Here is an 11,403-nt window from a genome sequence, read left to right on the forward strand (position 1 = left end):
CTAATCCTCTTACAGTTGCAGCCAGCCCAGGCTGGTATTTCCCAGAGGCTGGGTTAAGCCAGGCCTCTTGGTGATATTTTAACATAGTTGGTGCATGAAAAAAACAGCTGCACGTTGACTTGGCAGGAGATCATTTAATTAGTGTGCAGAGGATGAGCAAATGTTTCAGGCAAAAATCGCCCCCTGCCGGCTGAGCCTGCAGCAGCTGCATGTCCTTGGCTTCACCGCATGTGGATTGCTGAAGGAAGATTGAAATTGGGCTAGGAAAGCAGTGGAGTGTGCTGAAAGGGGCAGAAGGAGAACTGCAGGCAGGGAAGAGATGGGATGTTACCTTGAAAGGTTCCAGAAGAACACACTTGATGTGATGTTAGTGTAACTCCCAGCAAGTGCTCAATACCACACAAAAGCCCATCCAGTCAAACCTCTAGCTTCAAATGTCTGCAGATGTGACTAATCCCAGGTCTAACTGACCTATACAAAACAGGTCTAATTTTACAGAGACTAGAAGCAACTCCTGAGCTGCTTTTGGTACAGACTGTGGGGCTTTTTGCCTTCCTTCATAGCAGGGAATGCGGCCCTCTATAAAAGATTATACATTAATCTTTTATAGAAGTAGGATGTTGGCTGCCCTGGTTCCTTTGCTTTACGTGTGGTGTGGTACAGTGCACTGCATGGTGGTTTTACAAAGAATTTAGATTATGGATTTGTATAGGATGGATTGGCTAGGGCTGATCCCATCTCAGGCAGGGTGTTGGACTAGATGACCTCTGGAGGTCCCTTCTAGCCCTACCTCTCTCTGATCCTATGCAACCACTTCCACTAGCTCCGATTTTGGCTCCCTATAAAGCCTACAGTGGCCAAGTTGTCTTTACCTCAAATAGTAAGCAGCCCCACAACAGCCCAGTTCATTTGACTTCTCCTGGGCTAGGGACGGACATTACACATAAACCAGTTTAAATGATCAAAAACTGGTTTAAATCTGTAATAGAACAGATGTTCAGTGCACATAAACCAGTTTTAAAATGGCTGAAACTGGTTTAAGATAAACCTGGTTAAATGTAGTCGTATCAGACTTAACTGATTTGGGTCAAACCAGTTTATGCAATGTCTGTCCCAGACCCCTTGCTGGTTTAAGTTAAACCAGACATCCCCAGCATCCTGGCATGCTCTCTGGGCTGGATGGGGCTCTCTGCTCCACAGCAGGGCTGGCCCCACCCCCCTGCTCCCTGGCTACAGCTCTGGCAGAGACTTGCAGGCTGTTCCACCCTCCCCTTCACCACTCCCTGCTAAGCAGGAATTCCCCCCTCCCCTCTGCCTTGCTGGGAGGCATCTGTGTATTAGCCAGCAGACCACATGCTGGCTCCAGTCCCTGCTGTGACAAAGGCAGAATCAACAGGTAGTTGGTAATGTCCCTCTGTTGGTTTCTTAATGGAGTCACAAACACTGAGTTAGGGGTGATAACACTGTTATCAATTCCCTGCTGGGCTAATCACAGCATCCTACCAGACCCGGCCAAGCTCCCGCTCAGCTCATTACTGTGGAAGGGAAGGGAGAGCTGCTCTAGCACCGCCTCGCTTCTAGCCTGAGCCACTGAAGGCATGTGCCTGCATTTCTGGAATGAAAAAGGAATGTCTATCCACCTCTAAGTTGGTTCAAGCTTTGCAGGTTAGACTAACCTGCAAAGATTGAATCAATTCAGACTCAGGCTTTTTGAATGTCTGTCCCTAGCCCTAAAGCGTTCACCCTTTGACCCAAAAGATAACATCTTCAGAAAAGATCTAATCCCCAAGGACCCAGTTTAGAGTATCTTAAAGCTGTCTCAGGTCAGGAACCTGAAGCACCATAATCTTTTTGTGAGAGGCAAGGATTTTTGTGGGTGTTATCTTTTATTGGACCAACTGCATGGTTGGGATAAAGCTAAACAAGCTTTCGAATGCAACACATTTGTTCACTCAAAGAAATCCTTGCCTCTTGTATAATTCCTGGATCATCACAGCTACAACATCACTAACACAACCAGTCATCTTTTTAGCATGTCAACAAGTCTTTTTCATCTCAAACTCCCACAACTGCCAAAATGTGGGAGTGTCATCAGTTTGTTGGAATTTCTCAGATAGTGAAGGGGTAGATGAGCAGAACCACTCTGAAGCAAGTGCCATACATTTATCCCTAATCTGTAAAGCACACTTCGTGCATGTGGTCCACATCTCTTTGTATATGAAAAGATCTGAGCTAGATTAATCTATGGCTAAGGAGAAAAAGGGTTGGTGTATCTGGGAGTCTCTTTACTGATAAACAGCTTGCACAACTGGAGTGGAAATTATACCCAGGAAGGATAGCCTATTTTTTTTCCTTTGCTACCTTGGCTGTAAAAGACTGACTGCATCATTAGCAAGTGATGCAATACTTCATGCACTGCAGAAATGCTATTCATCTTTTGAATATGATAATGTACATGCAGTACAGTATATGCAGAAACATTATATTATATCATAGCAGCTCAGACACTCCACATATCTGCAGGCCCATTGACAAGGCAAACCAAGACCAACACAAGAACCAGGTTTCTTTCAAAGCAGACTGCTTGGTGTTTCTTCCTGCCCCCACATTCCCTCCCACCCCCTACTCCATCGTGCTGCTACAGAGAAAGAAGACTGGAAACCTACTAAACTATCTTGAATGGCAGCTTCCTATGAAAGAGGATTTTAAAAGGGCTGTTTTTTCAAGTTGCTATTTACAAACCCTTGCTCCATATGCAGTAGGTATCTAGCTAAAAGACATTGTGCTCTTGTCTGCTGTGAAAGCAATCTCACATAACCACCAAGGAGCAAAAGAACCTTTAGGTTACCCAAGAGGTGATCATTAGCTAAAGGTCATAGAATGACAGTTTGAGGGGCCTCAATGTACTCATAAACGTCAAAAGGGTTACCTGTTAGTAGATTTTATTACAAACCTGGTTGGAATGCATTTCTAGGATACAGGTCATGCCTCAGGCTCCTTGGGAACATTACAGAGGACTGACAAAGAGCATAGTACAGCCAGCCAACCCAATCCAGTCAGGAGGACAAGTCTCTCCAGTTTATGGAGGTGGCTCAGGATGCAGAGAAATCAGAAGAGCTGCAAGTGTGTCTGTATAAATCTGAGGACCCAGCCACCATCTGGAGTGTTAGACTGGCCAAGTTAAATAGGCAGCTGTGGATATCCATACCTGTGGTGTGACCTGCATTCTTGCACAGACAGGGCACTTTCTGCAGGTCTATAATAGTCCCTGGCTGAAGGAGAACGTGGTCACAAAATGGGCAATACCAGTGCTTCTAGCATTCATTCTTGGGCAGTTCAATTAGCTTATCCCCAGGACTACCAGTTGGTGCAATTTTGAATTAAGAAAAAGTAGGAAGAAAATATCTTAGTCAAATGTAGTAAGCTTGCTCAGCCTCTTCTACCACATCTCTTTCTGTTTTTTCAAGTGGGACTCTGTAAATGGCTCTGGTTTTATACCTGCAAATATTTTTTATAGAGCTGGGGCCTACCTGGGTGTGAGCACTTGCATGGAGCTAACTTCAAAATCTGGATGGTTCAAATCTCTATCATGTGGGTAAGCTGCAATTAATGCTATTTACCCTTTATACGTATATGATAAACAGCTATCTTGCCCAGAGCATACCTAGCATACACAGTACTTACTGCATTTCTCAAATACCAGATTATATCTGTTGTTAATCGTTAATAACTCTGCCTTCTGACCCAAAACTGGATTGTGATTTCAGTCACAACCCAGACTCAGATTTAGGATTTCAACGTGTTGGGGACATAGGCTTTGAATATCACACAGGGAAAATCCTTCGCTAACGAATACCAAAAATTTAGAAGTCTGGCACATCCATCGGTCTTCTACATTATGAGCTTTAAAATGAAAGAAATTGGTAATAGGGGCCTTCTTACCAATAAGGTATAATGCTAAGTTAAATGTTCACACCGATACTACTCCCAGTGTTGGGTGAAAGACATTTAGAGATAAAAGCACTACACTTGTAGAACTAAATCCATAGTCCCCGCTTAGCTGTTTTTCCATCAGTCCCTGATAAACTTCCCCTCTGTGAGCTCCTAGCATGGAATGCAGGATAGGACACTAAGGGCACATCTACACGTACAGATTTAAGGCACTTTAGCCCCATTTAGGCACATTGGATGTGCACCCTTAATACACCTTTAAAATGATGATTTTAGGCTAGTCATGCCTAAATTTGATACCTGCAAAAGCAGGTGTCAAATTTAAGTGTGAATAGCTAACGCACATAAACACACACGTAGACATGTTAAGGAGCATTAATACCATGTATGGACTGACATGGGACTAACTTTAGTCCCATGTCATTCTGTGCACACAGCGTTACTGTGCTTTTACATGTGCATGTGTAGACGTGAGCCTAAATCGCCTTAATGTACATTAAGCTAATGTGCATTAAATTTAGGCACATCTAAATGCACATGTAGACATGCCCTTAGATCTGCAAACCCATCCTCCATTGCAGTCTTCTAGACCATTGGAAGATGAGCACGAAGTATGGAGGATAACACAAAAAAATTAAAGTTGTGTCTCCATCCTTCAGGTGGGAGACAAAACCAAGATCCCTCTTGTCTATGTTCCATGTGAGTAACAAAGAACCCACCTGTCAGCAGTTAAATGCACAGCACTCCCAGCTCAGTGCAACAGAGTAAACCCAAGGGCCATAACAAAGAAGTAAGGCTAGGAGGAAAAATAGAGTATAACTTAGTCAAAACAACTGAAGACAGACGACCTGCTGGATAGATCTAATTTGTTGCAGAACAGGCATGAGGAGATGATAAATGTGAAAGCAGCTGCCTAATACACTGGAAGTACACTGCCATGTTGAAGGTCAGGGAAGTCTACTTGTCAAGGGAAGACGAAGTGCACAAAAGAGCCAAGAAGCTTCACTTTCCTATGGCCTAAGGGCAACACAATGCTCAAGGTTACGCACTGTTCCCTATCCCAAATTCCCTCTGGTTTGCTTTTGAGGGTTTGCAATAGATATGTGCCAGAGGTTCCTTTCTGAATAAGGGGGGATTCATTCTTAATGATGTCAGAGTAGTCAACCCTGAGAAAAGCCAAAAGAAGGGACCATTATCTTCATGATAAAGAATGTTCAAAGAAAGGGAATTCAACACCAGAATCATAACCCAACAGATGTCAAAAAGCCACAATCACTTTGCATTCCCCTACTGATAAATGGGTTCATGTCCCACTTACAGGGGAGATACAGATACGGAAAGGGAATGAGAATGGAATAATGAAAGTCGGAGGGAAGAAAAAGTTCTCTTTAACAATGTTTTGTGCTATGGAAACACAGTGGTCAAACAAGCTATAGTTCAACACGAAGTGTTGTGTTCAATGCAGGCACAACAAGAGACAGCTCTGAAGCTATCCTGGGGTACCAGCTGCTATAATAACACCGCATGGCTAGGTGACAGGGGAAGCAGAAAATACTGGTTTGCATTCAGCAAAGGTCTACCCCAAGTTGGCAGTACACAGAGGAAACTTAAACCAGTGTAACATACACTCCTATGAATCAGAGGGAAGAGCCTGATGGCAATTTGCCTCTGGACTGGGGGAAGTTACAGTGATTCAAGGGTGTGTACTGTCTGTCCACTACTATTTAAAACAAAAGGCAATCCATTGTTATAATGCTGGTTGCAAAGGTCTGAACGTTCTTTCTTCCCACTCCTATAAGATTCTCCGCTTGCACATTTTGCAGTGTATTGGCTCAAAAGAAAACTTGCAGCTCAGCTGCAGCATTAAGTATTTAATGACAACCTTGTCTTTCCCTGTTGTCCAGTATCCCAGCTGGGCTGTCAGAGACAGAGACATCAAGTGGCCTAGTCACACTGTGAAGTCAAGAACACAGCCCACAATGTACTTTATCATCCAAGTTCCTAATCTTCTGCCCTGACCACCCACCCAAGTGGCCTCTTCTCAGCCTCGCTTAATCCAGGTCTTTATAAAATTTCAAAGGGAAGAGTTAACGTGAGCTGAAGGAACTGACAATGAGGTTGTTCAAAGAGCCAAACTGAGTTAGAAACCAAAATGTTTCCTTTTACTGAGGTCACTCAGCAAGATCCATTTGAACAATACAGGGAAGAACAAAACCCAAGGTTACACTGCATTTAGTTGAGAATCATTAGCAGTGGCTAGAGGAATGTTGTTTGCTTATTACAGAAATGGATTTGTCCTGAAGCATCTACTGTTACATTATTATTTGAATAAATAAATAATAAAGAAAGAAAGAAAGAAAGAAAGAAAGAAAGAGACAAACCCCAGTCAGAACAGATCGAACATCTGTTTTGATTTGAGCTTGTGAATCTCTCCCTCCAATACATTTCTGGAAACAGTCCCGTTAATGGATCTGGATTCATCGATGATCTTTATGTAGATTGGACTTGGGTGCTATGATATAGGCACAGCAGGCTTTTGATGTACATAAAAAAAATATATTGATCTGTAAATAAGAGTAGCTGCAACTAGGACACCAGGGGCGTTTCATTTGTAAAACAAACTCAATTGAGGTATCAGCCGGAAAAGTTTCATCCTTATAATGTTAATGCTGCCTGCATTATAAATAAGGCTGAGCCCCCTTTTGAATTAAATAGCCACCAGATAAAGAGATCTGATTGTTCCCTGGTCTGATTCACCACAGCATGGCTGACTTTATGTTTGCAAGTATAGAAACAATGAACATTTTCAGAGCTGAGGATCTGGCAGCATGATTACTGACTATCAAGTGTTGACATACATGGATGATGATGCAATAACCGTGGAAGATTTTGTTGAGCAGAGAGCAAGAGTATGGAGGATGGGGAGGGGAAAAAGAGCAAATTAAGAAACCATGCAACTTCTATAGAACAGCAGAAACAAAACACACGGTTTCATTGTTACAGAAAGACGAGACAAAACAGCCTAAAGCCTGCATTTGGTAGGGGCAATGACTGTAGTAGAGATCAGTATATTTAACAATATCAATACAATATCAGTCATAGTGTTACCTAGGAGTTTTAAGAGTGAAGGAAGGACTGAATAGGTTTTGCAGTTGTAGGGTCAAATCCTAATGCTCTTCTCTCCCACCATGCAGTAAATGCAACTCCCACCGGTTTCAGTACCAGTTGCATTGACATCCTCTGCAGAAGAACTTGGCCCTCAGAAATCTCCAGGAGATTCAATGCAGAGGCGGCTTCTCCCACACTTCAAATACGGAGATTCGATGCATCACTCGGGGTGGGTAGGACATATTCCCACATGCTGAACCAGGCTAACTTACACAATGGAGCCAAGTCACCGTGAAAGTCTGGTACCCAGGGCTAACACTGTTCTCATTCACTACAACCCAAAGAGACCTTTAAACAACATTTTAAGCATAGGTGTTTAGCCACAACCAGCACTTGCCCAAACCAAGGAGCATTCCAGATGTTAAGTGCTTTGAAAGGCAGGCTATTTATGTCAATGCTCAGGTTTGAGAGTATCAGCAGGGTCAACCCCACCTCCATTACAGATCACAACATTTTCTCCAGAAAAACTCATCAAGAATACCTAGAGCAGCAGAGTGCAAGAGCTCTCTGCCCTGGCTTAAGCAAATCTGCAGCATCAAATCCAAGGCTTCAACAATGCCTAGGGGTCTATCAGAGACCTAATGCAGTAATGGTAGGTTCACCCAGAGCACTGATGTACATATGCACCTGAAGTAGCAGAGATAGCAACGTGCTATCTATCCAACCATTACAAACATGCCTTGAGCTCATGTGCTCTTTCCACCTTCTCAAGACTCATCAGTCCTTTCAGATCTTGACTAGAGCTCCTTATAGCTCTTCCCGGCTCAGGCTTACCCCCCCAAATTATACTTGCCCCCTGCACTGCTCATAATTTAAATCTTCACCAGCAACAGCAAACACCTCCTCTCTCCTCCCAACAAACCACCAAAAAGCTTCCTTTATCTACTTTGACTGGTCAAATGACTGCAATCTGATATTCCCCCTCCTCAGGAGACTGCAGGTCCCCAAATTCTTCAAAGAACTACCTCTCCCAGCATGCCTGCTCTTTAAAGGGCAGAGTGTTAGAAATGGCTGGCTGCCCCAGATCCCTTATACAGAACAAATCACATGATTATCGTTTTAAATGTTGGTAATTCAATGGCTCAGCTCCCTTTAGAAGCAAGGGTCTTACCTAATATTTTAAAAAGTGATAGAAACGAAATTGCATGGACCCTCCTGCTCATCCACAGGAGGTCTAGCGTGCAACTCAGAGTGCTTCCCCAATTGGTCCAGCATGGACTCACAAACAGTGAACCCACAGAAGGTCCAAAATGGAGCTCATGCAGGACTCTTCCCCAGAAGGCCTACAGAGCAGTACACATATATGCATACCCTGAATGCATTACAAGAAAGTCCCTTATGTCACACACAGCCTATCCCCAAGCTGAGCAGTGTACAACATGGGCGTAGAGAAGACTGGAGTGCAGTTTTTGCCCAACACATACCCAGTGCATTCTCTGAGGGTCGAGTGTGCGACACCACCACTCCTGTGCAGGCAGCCAGGCTGGTGTCCCTGCATGACCATTCATAGCATGACTCCACGACTCTTCCTGATACTATCACCATGGCTACCTACACAGCAGTGCTATTCCATCCTTTCCTGGGGAGGAGCATTAACTCGTGATGCATGAATACAGAATAGCAAGGGTGAAGGTAACCGCAGGCACAACAAGAGCTAATCCTGACTCCTCCCATGTGCTATCTGCCCACGCTTCGATTAAGCCACGGAAGTGGTCTTCTGCACTGTTGCCTTTAAGCGTGTCTTCTTTGGGGTGAAGGCCAAAATTGGCCTTTTTAACCCATGCTGGTGCATGTACAGTCCCTCTTCTTAGTCCGTTGTAATCTACTAGATCCAGCCTCACTCCATATGTCGTAACCACTGGAGCATGCAGCCCAGAGAAGTCCTGTTCAAGATCAGGATTAGACATAGGCAGCATGCAGGGTTCCAGTTTAAGGCCAAATCAGAGTTACTGTTTGAGTCTGTATTGGGTTACACCTAGATCTCATAAGCGGTGCTTGCAAAATTTCAAATGATGGTGTCAAAAATGTTATGAGATCAGCTCTTCTCAATAGCTTTCCACCATTTTTTTGCAAGACTACTCAAAACCCAGCATCAGAGCTCAGTCTTCTCTGGATAAGGATCCAACTTGGGTCCAGTTATAGGGCACAAGCTTGGATCCATTCACCTTCACGAAACTGGAAGAAGTCAGGATTTGTGGTCCTGCTTTTGGCCCATCTCTAGCTTTTAGACAACGTGTCTCCTCCCCATCTTGCTCTTGGAGTCGCATTCCTCTTTCCACCACAGCCAGTAGTAATAAACATGCTGACTTGAGGTGCGGAATAGGCAGTGGCAGCAGATGGACCCTCTTAAAAAACAAAACAAAATACAGCTTCCCGTTTACATGCAAATAGATTTAGCAATAAAGAACAAGCAAAGAGAGATGAAGCAAATATCTCAGGTAGAAGCAGAGCATCTTTATTCATATGGTTACCATAAGCTACCCTTTTAGAGGAGTCGACTGTAAAGGGAAGAAAGAAATATTTGTTAAATCTGCTACATGCAAAGCCTGAGTTATGCTGTCTGGATCCCACTTCTTGCTGAGTCTGAATTTAGATTCACTGGCTGGTTTCCACTCCCGAATAGATTGTGCCATGTGGACAGATACAATGTCCCTTGCAATACTATAGCAAGGGTCTTAAATAAAACAGGCAGTACCTGGAATGCACAAAAATGAGAATACGAGACAGAACCTGGCAGGATTCATCTCATCTCCTCATCACACACAGGACTCCAACGACGCGCTCTCCCATCCCTTATCAGTGCTGTGGTCTAGCTCACAAACTAGGTTTATCACTTGTACTGAGCTCACAAAGAAGAGAATAACAACAAGAAATACTGTGCAGTGTATATGCCTTAGAAGGAGACATTATGCTGTCTTCCCAGTCAGGGATAAGCCAAGCACAAAGAGGGGGGAGAGTCGCCTGAAACCAATGTGCCAGGGTAATAAAAGCACTCGTTGAAAAAGATCTTTTCCAACACTGAATCTGTGCAAACATAAAGCACTTTGAGATGCAGGTCACCAGCTGAGGTGCCTTTCTGGGAGGCAGAACAGACCCCTTCCACAATTCTAGCATCAAGCCATAAAAGCGAGCCCTAACAACCGAGAATTCCCCAGTGACAAATCCCAGCCAAGCGCTGAAGGGACCTTAGGAAGTTGCCTCCTTTGAATTTTCAAAAATTCAACATATGCCTTGGAATCAATCACCTTTCCAAAGAATGGTCTCACGCGACTGCAGCAGATAGAGAGATCACACATTTATATCGGCAAGGGGATTGCTCTTGCTGTCCACATCCATCCAGCATAGAAAAACCTGACTGCTCAAAGTAGTCATTACATATTTAACACCGCCACACAAATGGATTTTTGTAAAGTGTGGAAACAATGGCTTTCCCAGACATGCCTTCATTTACATTCATGCAAATACACAGTACAGAAACCAAAAGAATTAGGTACTTTCTGCAGCATGCATACACATTTTCTATTCAAGAGCTGCCGTGTGTACATTTTCTATTTCACATAGGGATCCCCACATGCTCCTCAAATCCTGCTATATATTGCAACCACGGTTCAGATTTAGCAAAACTCAAATGGTATCTTACCTTGATATCCTTGCTGCTTTCTCTATGCAAAATACACACTTACTGTAAACATCAATGCAAGGGAAATGCAGAGAAATGGAATTTCTTCAGCCACACAGTTCTCCTGAAGTGGAGCTGCAGCTATTGCATTGTTGATTTTAGTAGATTATGTGTCTGGCTTTGCTAACCTGCTGTTTTAATGCTCCACGGGCTTTTGGCAAGATACCAATGATATTCATGACCACAAGAGGGCTTTAACAGCTCTCATATACTGTATCACACAGCAATCCTTCTGTGTTCCTTAAAAGAAACAAAGAATTGTTTTTAAGTGTTTTGACTGCATCACAGCCACAGTTGCTGGATGTAGAAAATACATCTATCTGTGCATCACTCCCCTGCGTGTCCATGTGAGCTCACAATATGCAGTGCTAAAATAGGAACAGGGCATTTTTAAATAGGGCAACATGCTGGAAATCTGGGACTGCTACTAGGGGTGATGAGGGGAGAAATAGGGAAACCACTAAGCATTGAGTTACTGGGCTGGTTGGTGCGATTTGGTGCAACTCCAGTGACAGTAATGGAGTGATGTGAGTTGACAAGACCTAAGGTTCCAGCTCGCTGACTCTTTCTGTTCTCCAATAAAGGATCCAGCATTTTGTTTGAAA

At 43.6% G+C, this 11,403-nt stretch overlaps 1 protein-coding gene across 3 annotated transcripts in view; it reads right to left on the reverse strand.

The window, feature by feature from the left end:
* RAP1GAP2 (RAP1 GTPase activating protein 2) overlaps positions 1 to 11,403 on the reverse strand; it is a 318,489-nt gene that overhangs the window by 278,379 nt on the left and 28,707 nt on the right. Inside the window, exon 1 of one of the 3 annotated variants that reach the window (XM_019511029.1) lies at positions 10,760 to 10,930. The exons of the other annotated variants lie outside the window; for them this stretch is intronic. The gene's annotated coding sequence lies outside the window, so the exon portion shown is untranslated. Of the gene's footprint in view, positions 1 to 10,759; positions 10,931 to 11,403 lie in introns of those variants that run through there. 3 annotated transcript variants of the gene reach the window in all.

The sequence above is a fragment of the Gavialis gangeticus genome, unplaced genomic scaffold, assembly GCF_001723915.1.
Source record: "Gavialis gangeticus isolate Ggan-Ray unplaced genomic scaffold, GavGan_comp1, whole genome shotgun sequence".
NCBI classification, from domain to species: Eukaryota; Metazoa; Chordata; order Crocodylia; family Gavialidae; genus Gavialis; species Gavialis gangeticus.